The 18,727-nt window shown below is 43.6% G+C and overlaps 1 long non-coding RNA gene and 1 pseudogene across 1 annotated transcript; both read right to left on the bottom strand.

Moving 5' to 3' along the window:
* Nucleotides 1-1,570: 1,570 nt before the first annotated feature.
* Nucleotides 1,571-18,347, bottom strand: LOC141490599 (uncharacterized). The gene is made up of 6 exons (XR_012469290.1): nucleotides 17,615-18,347; nucleotides 13,387-13,525; nucleotides 13,069-13,191; nucleotides 12,519-12,570; nucleotides 2,610-2,740; nucleotides 1,571-2,414 (listed from the first exon to the last, which is right to left on the bottom strand). It is a non-coding gene; the product is annotated as an uncharacterized LOC141490599 (long non-coding RNA).
* LOC141491570 (proline-rich protein 3-like) lies at nucleotides 16,391-17,400 on the bottom strand (annotated as a pseudogene).
* Nucleotides 18,348-18,727: the final 380 nt, after the last annotated feature.

The following is an 18,727-nucleotide window of genomic DNA, read 5'->3' on the forward strand; positions in this document are numbered from 1 at the left end:
AGAGAAACGGATAGATATAAACCTAGATAGACAAAAGCAGACATATAGATAGTTGATAGATAAATATAAAGATATATAAATAGGAAGATAGATGATAGATACAAATACAGATAGAAAGATAGATAGATGTATAGATTATAGATAGACAGACAGATAAATAAACAGATAGAGGTAGATGATAGATAGATAGATAGATAGATAGATAGGTAGATAGATAGATAGATAGATAGATAGATAGATGATAGACAGGCAGATAGATGATAGATACAAATACAGATAGATAGACAGATGGATAGATGATAGATAGACAGATAAATAGATAAACATATAGAGGTAGATAGATAGATAGATCAATAGATAGACAGGCAGAGGTAGATAGACAGACAGACAATAGATACAAATAGAGAGAGATAGAGAGAGTATATATAGAGAGGTGATATATAGAGAAACAGATAGATATAAATAGATGATAGTTATAAAGATATATAGATAGGCAGATATAGAGGTAGATAGATAGATAGATAGATAGATAGATAGATGATAGATGGATAGACAAACAGACATATATAGATAGATATATATAGAGAGACTGATTATATATACATATATATAGAGAGAGAAACAGATAGATATAAAGATAGACAAAAGCAGACAGATATAGATAGTTGATAGATAAATATAAAGATATATAAATAGACAGGCAGATAGATGATAGATACAAATACAGATAGATAGATGGATAGATGATAGATAGATAGACAGATAGATAAATAGATAAACATATAGAGGTAGATAGATATAAAGATAGATAGATAGACAGATAGATCAATAGATCAATAGATAGACAGGCAGAGGTAGATAGACAGACAATAGATACAAATAGAGATAGAGAGAGAGATGATAGAGATAGAGATAGAGATAGAGATAGAGATAGAGAATATATATAGAATATATATAGAGAGGTGATATATATAGAGAGAAACAGATATAAATAGATGATAGTTATAAAGATATATAGATAGGCAGATATAGATAGAGATAGATAGATAGATAGATAGATAGACAGACATATATAGATAGTTAGATATATATAGAGAGATTGATATATAGAGAGAGAAACAGATAAGACAAGATAGACAAAAAAGATAGACAAAAGCAGATAGATAGATGGATAGATATATAGACAGGCAGACAGACAATAGATACAAATAGAGATAGAGATAAAGATAGAGAGAGAGAGATAGAGATAGAGATAGAGATAGAGATAGATAGAGAGAGAGAGAGATAGAGATAGAGATAGTAAAGATAGAGATAGATAGATGATAGATAGATAGAAAGCTAGGATAGACAGGCAGAGGTAGGTAGATAGACAATAGATACAAATATAGATAGACAGACATAGACATAGAGATAAGAGATAGAGACAGAGATAGACATAGACATAGACAGAGATAGATGATATAGAGGTAGATGTATATGTAGAGTAAGAGGCAGAGATAGAGATAAACAGATAGAGGTAGATAAATATACAGACAGAGATAGAGATGGATATATATATATATATATATATATATATATATATATAGAGAGAGAGAGAGAGAGAGAGAGAGAGAGAGAGAGAGAGAGAGAGAGACAGAGACAGAGAGGGAGAGAGAGAGAGAGAGAAAGAGGGGGAGAGGTCTATGTCCCAAGGTCTCCCAGAGCTGCCAGCCCTCCCCCATGTGTGGCCTGCACCTCCTGGCCAGCAGTTACCTGCTCCACCCCCCATGGCATCCCCTTCATGTCCCCTTTCTTCCCTGGTGTGTTCCCTCAGGATAGGGGCTGTTTTGCTTTCTTATGTTTGTAAGCTGGGCTTTTAGCAGAGGCCTGGCCCGGAGAAGTCCTTAACCAGTGGGAAAAATGCTGACTTGATTATCTCTCTGTCTCTGTCTCATCTATCTATATATTTCTATCTGCCTATCTATATATTTTTAAATCTATCTGTCATCTATCTATATGTTTTTATCTATTTATATCTATCTAGCTCTACCTCCACCTCCACCTCTCTCTCTCTCTCTCTCTCTCTCTCTCTCTCTCTCTCTCTCTCTTCCAGGGTCTACTCTTCTGCCCGAATGGGGCTCCCACCTGCTTCCCTCAGCTTTTCTCTGACCCTAAGAACCTCTCCTGTACACCACACCACACCACCTTCCCCCTCTGGGTCCATTCTCCTCCAGGATGGGCAGGTGCTGCCCAGTCAGGAGAAGGCCGAGAGCTCACCAACGATGACATGGGCTCCTGAGGCTGATCTCTGAGATGGGGTCTCACCGGCCCTAGCCAAGGGTCCCGGGCACAGGCCTGGCCTACCTGAGGTGCTAGAGTGGTGTCAATACCAGGGTAAGTACTGGAGCATCCAGGGACTCGGCCTTGAGGATCACCTGCCCAATGCCAACAAGGGGGCCAGTCAGAAGCACAAGGACCATCCTCATGGGGTTGAGGATGCAGGAAGTTCCCAAGGGGTACCTGCCAGGCAGCGGAGACCCCCTACTGCCCTACCTCCCTTTGTCTCAGCCACCTGGGTCACCCCAAGCCACCCCCTCCCAGAACATGCCGGAGCCAGACTCGGGGCTCACCTGGCAGCTTGTATTAAAAATGTAATTTTTCTGCTCAGCCCATCAATGTGGACCACGAGCATTCTTGGGTGCAATCATTTGGCTACACAGCCATACACGGCCAGGCGGCCGCTCATCCAGGGCTGGTCACGCTGAAAAGGGAGCAGAGGAACCGTGACCCTCCCGGCCTCCAGCAAGGTCTCAGAGAGCTCAGGGTCGGAGCTTCACTTTCCAGAGGCTTTCCACTTTCCAGACCCACAGGCACCAGGGCCCCTGTAGCCCGCCCCTGGAGGGCTGTCTCGAGTTCCTGACTAATCAGGGTCAGCTCCGGGGCTCAGGAGTCCCCTCACTGCCACCCTCACCCCCACCTTGTTTCTTGGGCCTGGGGGGCCTGTGACTCCCTGTCTCTGGTCTGGAGCCCCACCTGAAGACAGGGGATCTGCCTCCATTGGGGCATCACACATTCGCCTTTCTCCTAAACCTCTTTCAAAATGCATGACAGAAGGATCGTAGGACTGCCAAGAAGCCGAGCCCCACCTGCTCCATGGACCCGAGGACCCCCCTCCCCCCGCCAGGAAGAAGCTATCAGCTCCGGAGTCAGCCTGGCCCAGTCTGGGACAGCAGGGCCAAATGTTATTCCACACCTGTTTCTCCTTCCAAATGGAAGCAATTTCCTGGTCCCCCCCCCCCGCACCTGCAGATGCTGCATGACCCCCTCTTCTCCAGGCTGCACCTATCCAGTCTCTCCACTGGACCCTCTCTGGGCAGCGACCCACATGCCCTCCCCCTCACCATTGTCCCTTCTGACTGGCCTCCTCATTCCCCTGTTCCACAAGTCCCTGGGGTTCCCTCCTGGAACCCATCCCAATGCTCTGTGGCCTCTTCCTTGGCTTCTCCATGGACAGAATGCTAGAGAAGAGGTCCCCAAGGACCTCTTCCCATGAAGGGGTGTCTCTTCCCCATTTGAGTAGAGGGTGTCCCCCCTGCTCCACATTGGCCCCCCTGTGGGTACCCTCTCTTTCAACCCACCCAACCAGACCAGACAGGATTCTCCTGTTTTTCACATTCAACCTTCCAATCCTAGTCTCCAGGCCTTTGCCCAGACTGAAATGCAGTCCAAGTTCATCTCCACCCTGTCTCCTCTCATTTCCTACAATTTTCATTCTAGAACTTTCCTAGCTCCTGAGGGGCTGGTTTTAAAGGCATCTCAACCTGAACTTCTCCTCTTTATTGGGTTTAGACTTTGTATAAGCTTAGGTCTAGTTTTTGAAGTCAGCAAGTAGTAGACACCTACTGTATACCCAGCCCAAAGGGGAGTCTTTCATCAACATATATTGATTTCTGCAGGGGGGAGATAAGGCCAAGCTATTTGTTAAGCAGCAATTGTCTACAGGACCCACTAGAAGGGTGGCTTTCCAGGTGCTGGACAATGGACAGCCCCCTCCCACCCACCCTTCCCCTCCACCAGGTGCTTAGTTTACCTGCAAGGTCCCCAATTAAACCTGGAATCTCATCTCCCCCAAGTTTTGCCATGATGGGGGCAATAGTCTCTTACAGAGACTTAATCAGTTGGAATATGGTTCTACCTTATAGGGGTCTGCTAGAAGCATCTGCAGGTGCAAAGGAGGAGAGAAGACACAGATAACTCAGGTTGTGACTCCTCCAGAGACCCCAGGACATTTTGCTGCAATAACTAGGGTGAGAGGGGCTGTGCAGGAACAGACTCAGGGCCCTCAGACCCACCCAGAAGTGCCAACTCTGAACATGAGTGGCATGCTGCCACTCCACCTCCACATCTGCTTCCCCCCAACAACAAACAAACCCCACCTTTTCCTCACTAAAGACAAATTTGTTCAGCTGGGAGGGCCAGACACTCTTAATGAACCAAAGGTGTTTGGAAATGCCATTGAGCTCAGAGCATTCCCCTGCCAGTGTGGTCTGTATCTTTAGATTCTCCCTGGACCTCCCCCCTTGGCAGTCACCCCTCTCCCCAAAGAAGCTTTGATAAAGTCAAGCAGGACCCCTCTTATATAGGTATTGTGACATGGGGAGATGAGCAAATATTCACCCCACCCAGTCAGCAATCCCATTTCCCCAGCAGGCTCATCTTCCCCACCAGGAATCTGACCAGTAGCTTCTGAAAGGCAACAAGATTTACTAGAAAGAAGAACAAGCCAAGGTCCTGATCAAGGTCAGCCATGGATCATCCAGGACCAGCCTCAGGATGACTCCCCATTGAAGAGATCTTATTCATAAACATTTCAGGGACTCAGTCAACATCAACCATGGGGAAAATGCAAAGGTAGTTAGGAGGAAAATTGAGTCAAACCAACCAACCTAGGATGCCACATGTCCCAATAAATTCCAAAAAAGATCCATTATCAAACTGGAACAGGGCACCAGAGCATTCAAACAATTAGAGGAAAATGTCAAATGAAGTATTTCCCAGCTCAAGACAGGGGGGAAATTCAGCATAGAATCTATGGGGGAAAATTCAATAATCTATCTGTCAACCAAGCTTCAATGAGAATGCATCTGCCAGATGGTGAAAACAGACGTGCAAGGAAGAAGGGGCAAAGGGAAAGGGGAAAGAAAGGGGAGGGAGTTGGATCGAAGGGGGCAAACACACTGAATGAGATTGTATCCAGAAGCAAAATATTGGGGATTGGGGATAAGGTGAAAAAAAGGAGGGGAAATACAGAGGCAATGCATCATGGAGGATAAAGAGTTAGTAATTGTAACTGTGAATGTGAATGGGATGAACTCTCCCATAAAATGTTAAGTGCACAGCAGAGTAGATTAAAAACCAGAATTCTATAGTATGCTACTCACAGGAAAGACATGTGAAGCAGAGAGATACATGCAGAGTAAAAGTAAAAGACTGGAGCTGAATATATTCAGCTGAAGTAAAAAAAAAAAAAAAGCAGGGCTAGCAATCCTCTCAGACAAAGATGCTGCAAGCAAAAACTCTCATTAAAAGAGGTAAGGAAGGAAACTATCCTCCTAAAAGGTACCACAGACAGTGAAGTCATTTCAATACTAAATATGTATGCAACCAAGCAGGTTAAGCAACCACATTCTTAGAGGAAAAGTTGAATGAGCTACAGGAAGACATAGACAGCAAAACTCTGCTGGCGGGAGACCTCAACGTCCTGCTCTCAGAATGAGATAAATCTTACCATAAAATAAACAAAAAGTTAAGGAGGTCAATAAAATGGTAGAAAACTTAAGACATGATATACCTTTGGAGAAAATTGAATGGGGATAGAAAGGAATATTGCTTCTTTCCTGCAGTATATGGTACCTACACAAAAACTGACTATGTCCTATAGCATAAAGACCTCATAATCTAATGCAAAAGGCAGAAATACTGAATACATCCTTTTCAGATAATAATGCAGTCAAAATCAACTAGCAGAAATGTGTTCATGGAGAGATAAACCTAAAACTAATTGGAAACTAAACAACCTCATTTTAAAGAATGAGTGAATCAAACAACAAAGCATAAAAAGAATTCATGACTTCATCCAAGACAATGACCATAACAAGACAACATACAAAAACTTTGGGGAAGCAGTTATTAGGGGATATATTATATCTCTGGATGTTTACAAATGAATAAAATAAAGAGGAAAGCAATGAACTGAGCATGTAACTAAAAAAGTTAAGAGAAAGAAGAAAATAGAGGAAAAGCAATGAACTGGGCATGCAATTAAAAAAGTTAAGAGAAAGAACAAATTGAAGCCCCCAAATTAAATACCAAACTAGAAATTCTAAAAATTAAAGGAGAAATTAATAAAATCAAAAGCAAGAAAACTATTGCTCTAATAAATAAAATCAAAGTTGGCTTTATGACAAAAACAATAAAACAGATAAAACTTTGGTTAATTTGATTTTAAACAAAAAGAAAGAGGAAAACCAAATTACTAGCATCCAACATGAAAAAGTGACCTCACCACCGAGGAGGAAATTAAAGTAATAACTCAGAACTGTTTTGCCCAACTGTATGCCAATAAATTTGATGGATAATCTAAGTGAAATGGACGAATATTTACAAAAATATAAGTTGCCCAGGTTAAATGAAGAGGAAATTAAATACCTAAATAGTCCTATTTCAGAAAAAGAAATTCAACAAGTCAGCAATAAACTCCCTAAGAAAAAATCTCCAGGGCCAGATGGATTCACAAGTGAATTCTAACAAATATTCAAAGAATAATTCTCCATAAATCATTTGGAAAAATAAGGCAATTCAGAGTTCTGCTTAATTCCTTCTATGACACCGATAAGGTGCTGATACCTCAACCAGGAAGAATCAATACAAAGAAAGAAAATCATAGGCCAAATTCTCTAATGAATATGGCTGCAAAAATCTTAAATAAATAAAATATGAGCAAAGTAATTACAGCAAGTTAGCAATAAGATACTACACTATGACCAAGCAGGATTTATTCCAGGAATGCAGGGTTGGTTCAATATTAGAAAAACTGTCAGCATAATTGACTACATCAATAGCAAATCTAATAGAAATCATATGATTGTCTCAATAGTTGAAAAAGCCTTTGACAAAAAAAAACACTAGAGAGCTTAGGAATTAGTGGATTATTCCTTAAAATGATAAGCAGTATCTATCTGAAACCATCAGTAAGCATTTATATGCAATAGGGATAAGCTAGGGGCATTCCCAATAAGATCAGGGGAAACAAGGATGCCCATTATCACCACTACTATACAAATTGTGTTAGAAATGTTGGCTTCAGCGATAAGGAAAAAGAAATTGAAGGAATTAGAATTGGAAAGGAAGAAATAAAACTCTCACTCTTTGCAGATGATATGATGGTATACCTAGGGAACCTCAAATATCATCTTAAAAAGCTACTGGAAACAAATTAGCAACTTTAGCAAAGTCACAGGATATAAAAATAAACCCTCATCAATCCTCACCATTTCTCTATATGACTGACAAGATACAGCAGCAAGAGTTACAAAGAGAAATCCCATTTAAAATAACAGATAACACAGATAACACAAAATACTTGGGAGTCTACCTGCCAAGGCAGGCTCAAACTATGAAAACAATTATAAAACTCTTCACACAAATAAAATCAGATCTAAATAACTAGGCAGATATCAATTGCTCATGGATGGGCTGAGCTAATATAATAAAAATGACAATTCTACCTAAATTAAACTACTTATTTAGTGCCATGACAACAAAACTTCCAAAAAATTACTTCAATGAGCTAGGAAAAGTTGTAACTAAATTCAAATGGAGGGGGCGGCTAGGTGGCTCAGTGGATAGAGCACTAGCCTTGGAGTCAGGAGTACCTGAGTTCAAGTCCGGCCTCAGGGACTTAATAATTACCTAGCTGTGTGGCCTTGGGCAAGCCACTTAACCCCATTGCCTTGCAAAAAAAAAAAAATTCATATGGAAAAACAAAATGTCAAGAATATCAAAGGATTGAATGAAAAAATGAAAAAAAAGGCAGCTTAGCCTTACCAGATCTAAAATTATATTATAAAGCATCAGTCGTCAAAACTATCTGGTACTAGCTAAGAAATAAGAGTGGTGGATCAGTGGAATAGACTAGGTACAAAAGAGACAGAAGGAAATGATTATAGTAATCTGCATTTTGAGAAATCCAGAGTCCAGCTCCTGGGATGAGAACCCACTTTTCCATAAAAGCTGCTGGGAAATTGAAGACAGTGTAGAAACTAGGATTAAACCAACATATCACATTGTATACCAAGATAAGATCAACATGGGTACAGGATTTAGACAAAAAAAATATAAGCAAATTAGGAGTTTATCTGACAGATCTATAGAAAGGGGAGCAGTTTATGATTAAGGAAGACAGAACATTATAAAAAACAAACTGAATTATTTTGATTACATTAAATTAAAAAGCTTTTGCACAAACAAAACCACTGCAATCAATATTTAAAGGAATGAAATAAGTTGGGAAACAATTTTAAACAACTAGTATTTTTGGCAAAGGATTCATTTCTAAAATATATAGAAGAATTCAGTCAAATTTATAAAAAAAAAAAAGTCTTTCCACAATTGACAAATGGTAAGCAGATATGCAAAGGTGATAGGCAGATGAGGAAATCAAAATATTCTATAATTTGAAAAAATGTTCTAAATAATTATTGATTAGAGAAATACAAATTAAAGCATCTCCAAGATACCACCTCACACCTCTCAGACTGGTCAATATGACTAGAAAGGACAATGATCAATGTTGGGGGGGAATGTGGGAAATCTGGGACACTAAAGCATTGTTGGTGGAGCTGTGAACTCATCCAACCTTTCTGGAGAGCAATTGGGAATGATGCCCAAAGGGCAATAAAAATGTGCATACCCTTTGATCCAGCAATACCACTACTGGGTCTATACCCTGAAGAGATTATGAAAAAGGGTAAAAACCCCACATGTACAAGACTATTCTTAGCAGCTCTGTTTGAGGTGGCAAAGAATTTGGGAAGGGCTGAACAAATTGTGGTCTATGTATGGATTGGAACACTTGTTCTCTTAGAAATCAGAAAGATGGAATTTCAGAGAAGACTGGAAAAACTTGCATGAATTGATGCTGAGTGAGATAAGCAGAACCAGAACAACATTGTACACCCTAATAACTACGTGGGGTGATGGTGAACCTTGATGGACTTGTTTACTCCCTCAATGTAATGATCAGGGGCAATTTTAGGGGAGCTGTGATGGAGAATTCCATCTGTATCCAGAGAAAGAATTATGGAGTTTAAGCAAAGAACAAAGCATATTATCTTCAATTTATTGTTTTACATGATTTCCCTATCTCTAATATTTTCTTTCTTCCTTAAGGACATGTTTTCTCTTCTCAACATGTTCAATTTTGATCTATGCATATCATGGAAACAAATTTAGACTATCATATTGCCTTCTTTTGGGGGGAGGAGAAAAATTGTAAAATTCAAAACCTTGCAAAATGATTGGTAGAAACTACTATTGTATATAATTGGAAAACAAAATATTTTATAAATTTTTTTTTTACAAAATAGACATGCAGCCAATTCCAACCACCATATGTGTAAGGAAGGCATAGAAAATAATTCAATACAAGATAACTTGGGAGAGAATGAACTCCCTGGGTGAGATTGGGAAAGAAAGCTGTTGTGGGGGGGGGGGGAATCAGGAAAGTCTTTCTACATTGCCTACTTTATCAGCAGAGGATGACTCCCAAACCATCTTCTCCTTCTAACCTCATTTCTTTCAGTCTCTGTCTCTCCATTTGTTTTTGTCTTTGTCTCTGTCTCCCCCCATTCCAGTCTCTCCTCTCTCTCTCTCTCCCTCTCGACTTCATCTTCCTGCTCCTAACCCTAGCTCTAAAGGCACTGTCTACAAATAGCTTACTCCTAGACCTGAAAAAAACCTTCACCAGATGCAAGCATCCCCTCAAGTCCTTACCCTCTCTCTCTCCTCCCTTTCACAGCCAAGAGCCATCTTCATTTGCTGCCTCTCTCTCCTGCTTTCTTTCCCTTAACAAGCCCATGAAGCTTCCAAGCTAGCCCTTCAACTGAAACTGCTCTCTCCCATGCCCCGATGATCTCCTCCTTGTCAGCTCTGTTGACCTTTCCTCAATCCGCATCTGTCTCCGACTAGCTACAAAATGCATCTAACAGCAGCAACTACCTCTGAGGTTGGTTGTGATATTTTAGATTGGATCATTAATCACATCACAATGCTTGGCAAGCAGGGAGGGCTATGGAAATGGTGACTTTGGTTATCATTTTATCCAAACATACATGGCTGAAAGAACTATGACAAAGTCCAACCATTCTGGAAAATAAGTGGGATTGATGGGGAAAAGTGAGCAAGCTTTAATTCCACCTTGATCCAGGAACCTCCGCCCTGGGGGGCATCCCAAGGAGGGCAGTGACAGAAAGATCCAAACCCAAGAGCACATTCCCAGTAGTCCTCCTTGCATACCTGGAAACAAAACAGGCTCCCAACAGTAGGGGAATGACATGGGAATGAAATGAATAAAGGAGACCTCCAAATGCAACGATTGCAGAGAAAAATGGGAAAACTTAAAAGAAACAAGCCAGAGTGGAGACAGCAGAAGCCAGAGAGAAAAGCAAAGCCCAACAAATTATTTTCTAGGCCATTGTGATGTTATCCCTAAAATCTATTATGCATGGAATAGAGAGCATGTTATTGTATAATGATGCTAAATGAGACCAATTTTTAGAGAAAGTATTGATTACAGAGCAACAAAAAAGGAACAATCCCAGTGGCTAGAATTAATAGAGGAGTTTGTTTGCCTTATAGATATTACCTCCCTTTAGCCTCCCAGTACCCTGTGAGGTAAATATCTCCATTTTATCCATAAATGGAGCTGACTCCAAGTCTAACACTGCACACACCCCTACTGAGCCACTAGGAGTGACAAGGTGTGTCCCCCGACCCTGGATACACTCTCCCACAAAGACACACAATTCTGGGGGAGATGTGGGCACAAGCCTAGCATATCAATCATAAGGGGAGCACATGGGGCACCTAGGTGGCACAGTGGATAGAGCACTGGCCCTATAGTCAGGAGGACCTGAGTTCAAATCCCGCCTCAGACACTTAATTACCTAGCCATGGTAATGCAAGCCACTTAACCCCATTTGCCTTGCAAAAACCTAAAAAAAAAAAAAATAAGGGGAGCACACATGACCAAGCCAAGTGTGGAAGTGCAGGTCCTTGAGGCACCTTTCTCCTGAGGGGCCTCACACACTTCCTGCCAAATGGGGCCTAAGGGATAGATCCCTGGCCAGCTAGGCAGGGGTGGTCTGCTCCTTGGCAGTCCTCAGGGGGGCATGTTGATGACCGGGTCAAGTCAGGCTGGGCTGGGCTAGGCTAAGCTTTCCATGGAGCACAGCATCTGGGAGGAGGCTGGTCCTCTACACTTCCTGGGCTTGCACTTCAATGGGAAGCTGCTGGCACATAGGAGGAGTCTCCTGACTGATAGGTCTTCACCCCCTCAGGCCCTAGTGACTGCTATTCTCAGCAGAGCTGGACCAGGGTCTGAACCTAGACCTGGGCAACCTCCTCTCTTTGACCCTCTCAGAGCCTCTGGCCTTGGAGGGGATCCCAGCCCCCCTCCCAGATTCCTGCCAGACCTTTGGGAGATGGGGGGGGGGGCATTGTTCAAAGGCCATTTGAGGAACACCACTATTTAACCCAGTGAACCTTTCTGAGACCCTTTCCTTCTGAAAGGGTCCTCCCTTTCCCATCAATGTCTAGGTTTTGCCCCCTTACAACACATACGGGGTAGCTTGTGGATAGCAGGTCAGGCCTAGAGTCAGGAAGACTCATCTAAGTTCAAATCCCGCCTCAGCCTGGGGAAGTCACTTCACTGTTTGCCTTAGTTTTCCCATCTGTCAAATGATTGGGAGAAGGAAATGGGAAATGACTACAGAATCTTTGCCAGAAAAATCCCAAATGGACTCATGAAAACTTGGACACAGCTAACTGACTAAACATCCACAAGAAAATACATACATACACATATCCTTGCACATTAGGAGGGAGTCCAGGGAGGGTTGAACCCCTAAGCTCATCCCAGTCAAGCTTAGAAAGAAGTCACTACCAGTTATATAATCATTAGTTTTCAGTTAGCAAGAGACACAGGCCAGGGAAGATGAATCCAGTTGGGGAAGAAGGCACAGAAAAGAAGATGAGAGCGTATGGGCTACTTTTCTTCCCTTTACCTTGGTTGGCCCGAGTCCCCGATTTCCCCAGAATGGGGGAACTGTTCCTCCCAACCCCCAGCCCTGACCCTGTGAGACCTGAGACTTCTGCTCCCCAGCCTCGACTTCACATTCTTCCCCAGGAGACGGCCAAGATGTGTCCCTTCATTTATTCTCTTCCCTTTTTTTGGAGCATTCTCTACAATTATTACTAACCAGCAAGGTTGACAAAGCACTTGGTCTCCATCTCATCTGAGCTCATAGCAACCTGTGAGGAGTATAGAGACACTCAGACACAGAGGTTAGTGATTCTGTGATGTAAGTGCTATGGGTTGAAAATCCAACAGAGAAAAGTGACCAAGTCTCTGGACTTGATATCAACCAGATTCAACAGGTACAGACACCCCCTCCACCATTTTGTACAGACAGGACCAGAAGTCAGGGCCAGGATCCGCTCAGCATCTGCTCCTTGTCAAGGTGTCTTAAGTCAGCTCCTATCTTGGCACAGGGTGAGGTAACCATCTCTGAGTCGGGGATCCAGCCCCAGGCAAACCATCTGAGTTTCAGGCCACCAGGAACTAGCACTGGCTTCTGGGAGGGGTCACTCTCTTCACTGAGAGTAGAGCAGACCAGCTCCCCTGGACCACTAGGTCTCCACAAAGCCCTCCTCCTGCCCCCCACACTTATTTTCAGCACACATCCCCCTGTCAGCCCTGGCTTCCACCTCCATGGAGAGGATGGATCTGTATTTCAGCAGCCAACTGACCTCTCCTGACCTGACTTCCCATTTGTCTCCGATGAGTCTCCCTGGTCCTGATGCCCTCCATCCACTCTAGGCCCTGATCTTCGATGAATGATCCTCCAACGCTCTCCACTTGAAGGGTGCCTGCTAGAATGCATGTTTCTCAATAGAAAAACCAAATTATGAAAGACCTGAGACATCCAGTCAACAATCTACACAACGGCCCCTTCCTGGGGGGCAGAGGGTGGCGAACCCATCAGAAGAAACGGGCATTTTCCCAAGGCCAGCACCCCATGGGCCAGGTCTGGTGGAGTCCGAGGAAGCCCCACATGGCTCACTGACCTGGTTCCTTCCTGTCCTTGTTGAATTCTGGACGCTGGTGCTGACTCTCAGTCAGCTGGGCCAGGCTGAGGAAGAGGGGCGGGAGGACCTCCACGTGTTCTGTCTTCCAGATGTTACTCAACAGAGTCAGATCAAGTTCCTGTCAAGTCAACAGAAGAGAGATGAGAATTAGCCTCAGTTCAAAGGCCTGAGAGTCCTGCCCAGATGGGCTGGCAGGGAGAAGAAAATCCTCCCCAAGTTATCAAACACCAAGGTGAATGAGGGAAAGAACAGAACCCAAGAGCCATTCCCTAGAGGTGGATCCCAAAAATTACCAAGAGAGAAGCAGAGAACCCTTCAATTCCTGGGTGAATGAAAACCCCCTCATTTGGAAGGTACTGAAAAGACAGAGTTGCTTGGGTGGGAGAACAGGAGGGAGCACCCCAGGACTGGAGAAGGACCCATGGCCTGCTTTCATAAGAGAGTGGAAGATGCAAAGTCTAGTCTAATGAACCCATATTCCATTCCTAGGAAAGCTTGGAAGGTATTCTTAACAGGATGGCTACTGACCAGTTAGAAAAAGGAGCCAGCATGGCCACATCAAGAATAGGAGGTGCCAACAGATAAGCTTTGTCTGCCAGTGTTTCTAAACTGGAAGATGGAGGAAATGTTGTAGATGTCATTTATCTTCAAGTTGGCAAATATTGGATAAAGTATCTCATGCCATTCTTGTGGAGGAGGAGAGTGGTGGGCTAGGTAAGAGCCATGTAAAACCTGGCTAATGTGGAAATAGGTTTAGTGAGATCTGCTATGTCTCAGTTATTTTATTTCTTACCTTCACAATGAGTTGGGATAGAGAAAGAGAAGTGGAACCGAAAAGAAAAAAAATGAAAAATAAAAAAACCTGTTGAAAGAGACTATTAAAGGTTTGTTGTCAGCTTGAGGGATCTCTGGAGAACACCCTAGGCATCTAGACCTGGCCCAGGACTGTCACCTTTCTACCAATGACTTGAAGAAAGCCATGGCTAGGCACCCTCATCCAATTTGTAGATGACTACAAGTTAGGAAGAATAGCTAAATTAGAAGCTGACCATCAGGATCATTGACAGGCAAAACTATTTGGGCTCAATGAAAATATTTTATGAATATTGATGTTTTGCACTTGGGTTCAAAAGAATGAAACTGTACAAACTAGGCAGCCATTGGTCTGAAAGAAATCTGGGGGTTGTAGTGGACCACAAGGTCTTGTGTCATGACCATGGACAAAGCTAGTATGAATATTGGACAGCACAGAGGGGTATGATGTAGAGAACAAAGGAGACAGGAGACCCACTGTGAGCTGCCCTGGTCAGTCTACATTTGGAGGACTGTATCAGGTTCCGGGTGTCACTTTGAAGGAAGGCTATTGGCAAGAGGGAGGGCAAATCTAGTGGAGCAACTGTGGCACATGCCATTCAAGAAAGTAGAAGTCTTTGGGGATATTAAGTCTGAAGACCTGATGGCAGGTTGCTCTTGAGATGCTGTTCCAGGAGAGAAGGATCGGGCCCCAGGGCAGAAGTGGTATTGGGAATGCTTTACAGACATGGGACCAGGGACTTTCTGAGGTCTCTGTCATCTCTTCTTTTTTTTATCAAGAATTTATTAAGTGCCTGCTATGTGCAAGACACTGTACTCAGCAACAGGAACACACAGGGACAAAAACAATTCTCTGCCCTTGAGCTTACATTCTACTATTAGGGGCAAAGGAAAGATACAAACAACATGAAAATAGTATATACAAAGGAATTGGGATGGAGTCCAACAACTGGAGAAATTGGGAAAACACTGTAGGATAGTTTATGTGAGTGAGTCTAAGCCTTTCCTAAGAGGTAAAAATGAAGATGGGCATTCCAGGCATGGTTAAGGTACAGAAGCAAGAAATATAATGTAATGTCCAGCAAATAGTCCAGAAATCCAAGACAGCATAAAAAAGTAATGGAAAATATACATGAAAAAATAGGCTGGTGGCATTTAAGGGCCAAACAGAAGTTTGTATTTTAACTTATTATAGAATACTCTATGGTCCTCATACACAAAAATTGCAGCAACACCAGCATTAAATAAAATGTTTCCTCTGAGCTTATTACTTTAAAAAAACTAAAACAAAGAATCTTCAACCAATCAAAGCTCCAGCTCCCTCCTTTTCCCCACATTCCCTAATCTTTCTCCAGGTCCTACTCATAAAATCTAATCTGTTTTCACAGAAAACCTACACTGGGATAAAGGTTAAGGAACAGGGTAGAAAGCAGTAGTATAATCTAAGCTCCACCCAGTAAGACTGGGGAATTTAATTGCCCAGAGATCTATACTGGATGGAGATTCACAGAATCCAACTGACAGGAGGTAGGGAATGTGGAAGGAGGGAAGCAAAAGTTGAGAGTAAGCTATGGAATCACTATCTCACACTCAGAACAATTTGGGGAGAGGAAGAAATCAGGTGAACCACTAGGTTATCAAGCTAAAGGGCATCTCTCAGATCTATTGCTGAAGATGAAAGGGGACAGAGGGCACAACTAATAGACAAAAATGGAGTCAAGATGGGTTTTTTCCAAAATCATTCAGGGTTCACAAGAACCACAGGTGTCACAAGAACCACAAGTAATACTTGAAGAGGGGCAAATTGTGGGTGAACAGCACCAATTAGATATCCATTACAACTTATCAGCACTAAAATTACAATGTTCCTACCCTCATCCCATCCCCTCTAATAGAGAAAAAGGTAGATGATGTAGATCAATGATTGATAAACCTCTCAGACCACTACTGATGTGGAATGCTGCATACTCTGTGAGATGTGGTCCATTCAATAATTTGTGTAAGTGATTTTCTTTGTTACAGGACAGGGGAAGGGTGTTACTGGGAAGTGTAAAAACCAAAAGTATCAATAAAACATTATTTTAAAAAAAAAAAAAAAACTTCTGTTATTCCTCTCACCCACTCCGTGCCCCCCCCCCAAATCCTCCCATATCCCTAAGGAGGGGAGGGAGAGGGCTCAAGTTGCTTCCTTGGCCAGAGGTGTCAGGCAGAAACACCTCAGAGAAGCCAACAACAAAAGAACAGGGCAATGAGTTTCCAGAATGGAAAAGGTCCAGTGGAGCCTGATTGATGGAAGGCATAGTTTTACAATGGAGGTCCATTCACCCCTGGGTGGTAGAAGGCACAAAGATCCTCATAGCGGCAGTGGCCCTTTGAAAAATGTCTGCAGATAGGGCAGTTGGATTTATCTGTTCTATCACCTTCTTGGACTCCATCATTGAATTGAGGGGCATTCTTAGGCCGTGGGATGTTCTTAGATGGATGGTGACTACTGCCCCCTCCAAGGTTTCTCCATCCATTGGGAGGACCATTCCTGGCATGATCCCCATAGCCTGTTCCCCTCCTAGGTTCTGGATCCTCATAGGCCCAACGACTATGTAGATATGGTCGAGGCCTTGGACCTGGGCCCCCTCTCACCAAGCATCCTCCCCAGAAAGGAAGTGGAAGGCTCAGGAGTGGTGGAATCACTGGTCCCCTTAAGCCCTGAGGGCCTCTGTGGAAGCCTGGATCAGGGCCACCCATTGGCTATGGGGGGAGGACCCAGGAGACTGGGTGGACCGGCGGGGCTCCCACTCTCCTCATTTCCACTCTGCTCGGAGTCCGGTGGCCACTGCTTCCCCCTCTTGGGCATCTTGGACAGCGTAATAGCAGCGTTCAGAATCGGGCCGGTGGGAGAAGGGGGCAGTATATCCCATCTCTTCCATGGTACCATGAAACCACATCAGCCAGGACACCAAGCCCCTCCCCAATATGTACTCCCATCTGCTGCTGTCTTCTGCCTCCTCTCCTTAGGCCTACTTTCAAGCCCTTAAGGTCATTCTGCAGACCCCATTCCAGGCTCTGCTTCTAGAAGCTCCTTCCCCTGGATGTTCATGGAAAGCACCCTCTGTCCCTGATTGGCCCGTCCCACCCAGAGCCTCCATTGAAGAAAGTTGAGGGAGGCTCTGCTGGGGTCCCAGATGTTCCCTACTCTGACCCCACAGGAAAGGATGGCCTTCCTTCTCTTGTGCTTGTGCTTCCAGGACCATTAGTACCTGGCCTGGCACCTGGGAAGGGCTTCAGGAATGCTACTTAACTTGACAATGCTTTCCATCATTCCCTCCTACCTACTCCAATTCTACAGCCCTATCCAAGACAGAAGCAGGATTCCAAAGAAACTTCCTATGACCTTTACCTTATTCTAATCTCCCAGGGATGAGGGGGCACTTAGAACTCTTCCAAGGCAGAACAGCTGCCTAAAGAGGCCACCCCAAGTCCTTTGGAATTCGCCAAGTCCAAACTGTCTGCATTGTTGAGGTTGCACCAGCCTGCACTCTATCCTCTTTGGAAGTCTGGAAACTGTGGGCTGAGAAACCCCTCTTGAGGGGTGTGGTAGTGAAGACTCCAGATAGACCCACTGCCTGGGACCTCTTACCATTGTGTTGAATCTATGACATCACAATGTGGGCCAAGGAATAGGATAGCCTTGGGGAGCTTTGGGTTACTCCATACATCTTGTCTCCTGCCAAGATATCTGCTCTCACTTCTTTTGGTCTGTGGACTTCATGCCTACAATCTGGGAGCCACCACTGGGTAGATGATGGAACCCAAATTGTGGCCTCCTGGTCCAATCATTTAGATATCCCATTGGCATGATAGAGCCAAGGTCATGACTACAGTGTCAAGGAGCTGTATCTCTCTTCCTTCTCATGCATCACTGTATCAACCATAATCACAGGTACACAGTTGGTATTCAATAAAGACTCCAAATTCAGACCTTAGGAAAGCTTCCTTCCTTGTCCTATCCAGCTGGAGGCAATCCTGGAGAAATCACTCATATTGGTATACCCACTACCAGAGTCCATGATGATCCTCACAGTGTCCATGGCCATGCCATAAACTATCCCTTCTTCTGATCAGCCAGAGGATTCATCTGAAACACAGAACACAATAACAAAGCATCACAGAGGGAGAGTTGATGCTCAGATAACTAGGAGACCAAACTGGAGCCATAGGATCACACATGACAAGGGATTTGTCCAGGATGCATCAGAAGAAGAATCTGAGCTCAGGTCCATTAGGCCATACTCTGATCATTCCTTGGTTACACAGACCTGATGTCCTCATGGACCAATGAAGAAAATTAACAAGACATAGGGCAGGGGGTCCACTTCACTCCTGTACAACCACATAGCTGGTTGGGGGCGGGGAGAAAGAAAAAGAAATGAAGGAAGGATTGAATGAAGGAAGGGAGGGATAGAAGGAGGCAAGAATGAAGGAAGTAAAGAATAGAGGACAGAAAGAAGGA

The sequence above is a fragment of the Macrotis lagotis genome, chromosome 6, assembly GCF_037893015.1.
Source record: "Macrotis lagotis isolate mMagLag1 chromosome 6, bilby.v1.9.chrom.fasta, whole genome shotgun sequence".
NCBI classification, from domain to species: Eukaryota; Metazoa; Chordata; class Mammalia; order Peramelemorphia; family Peramelidae; genus Macrotis; species Macrotis lagotis.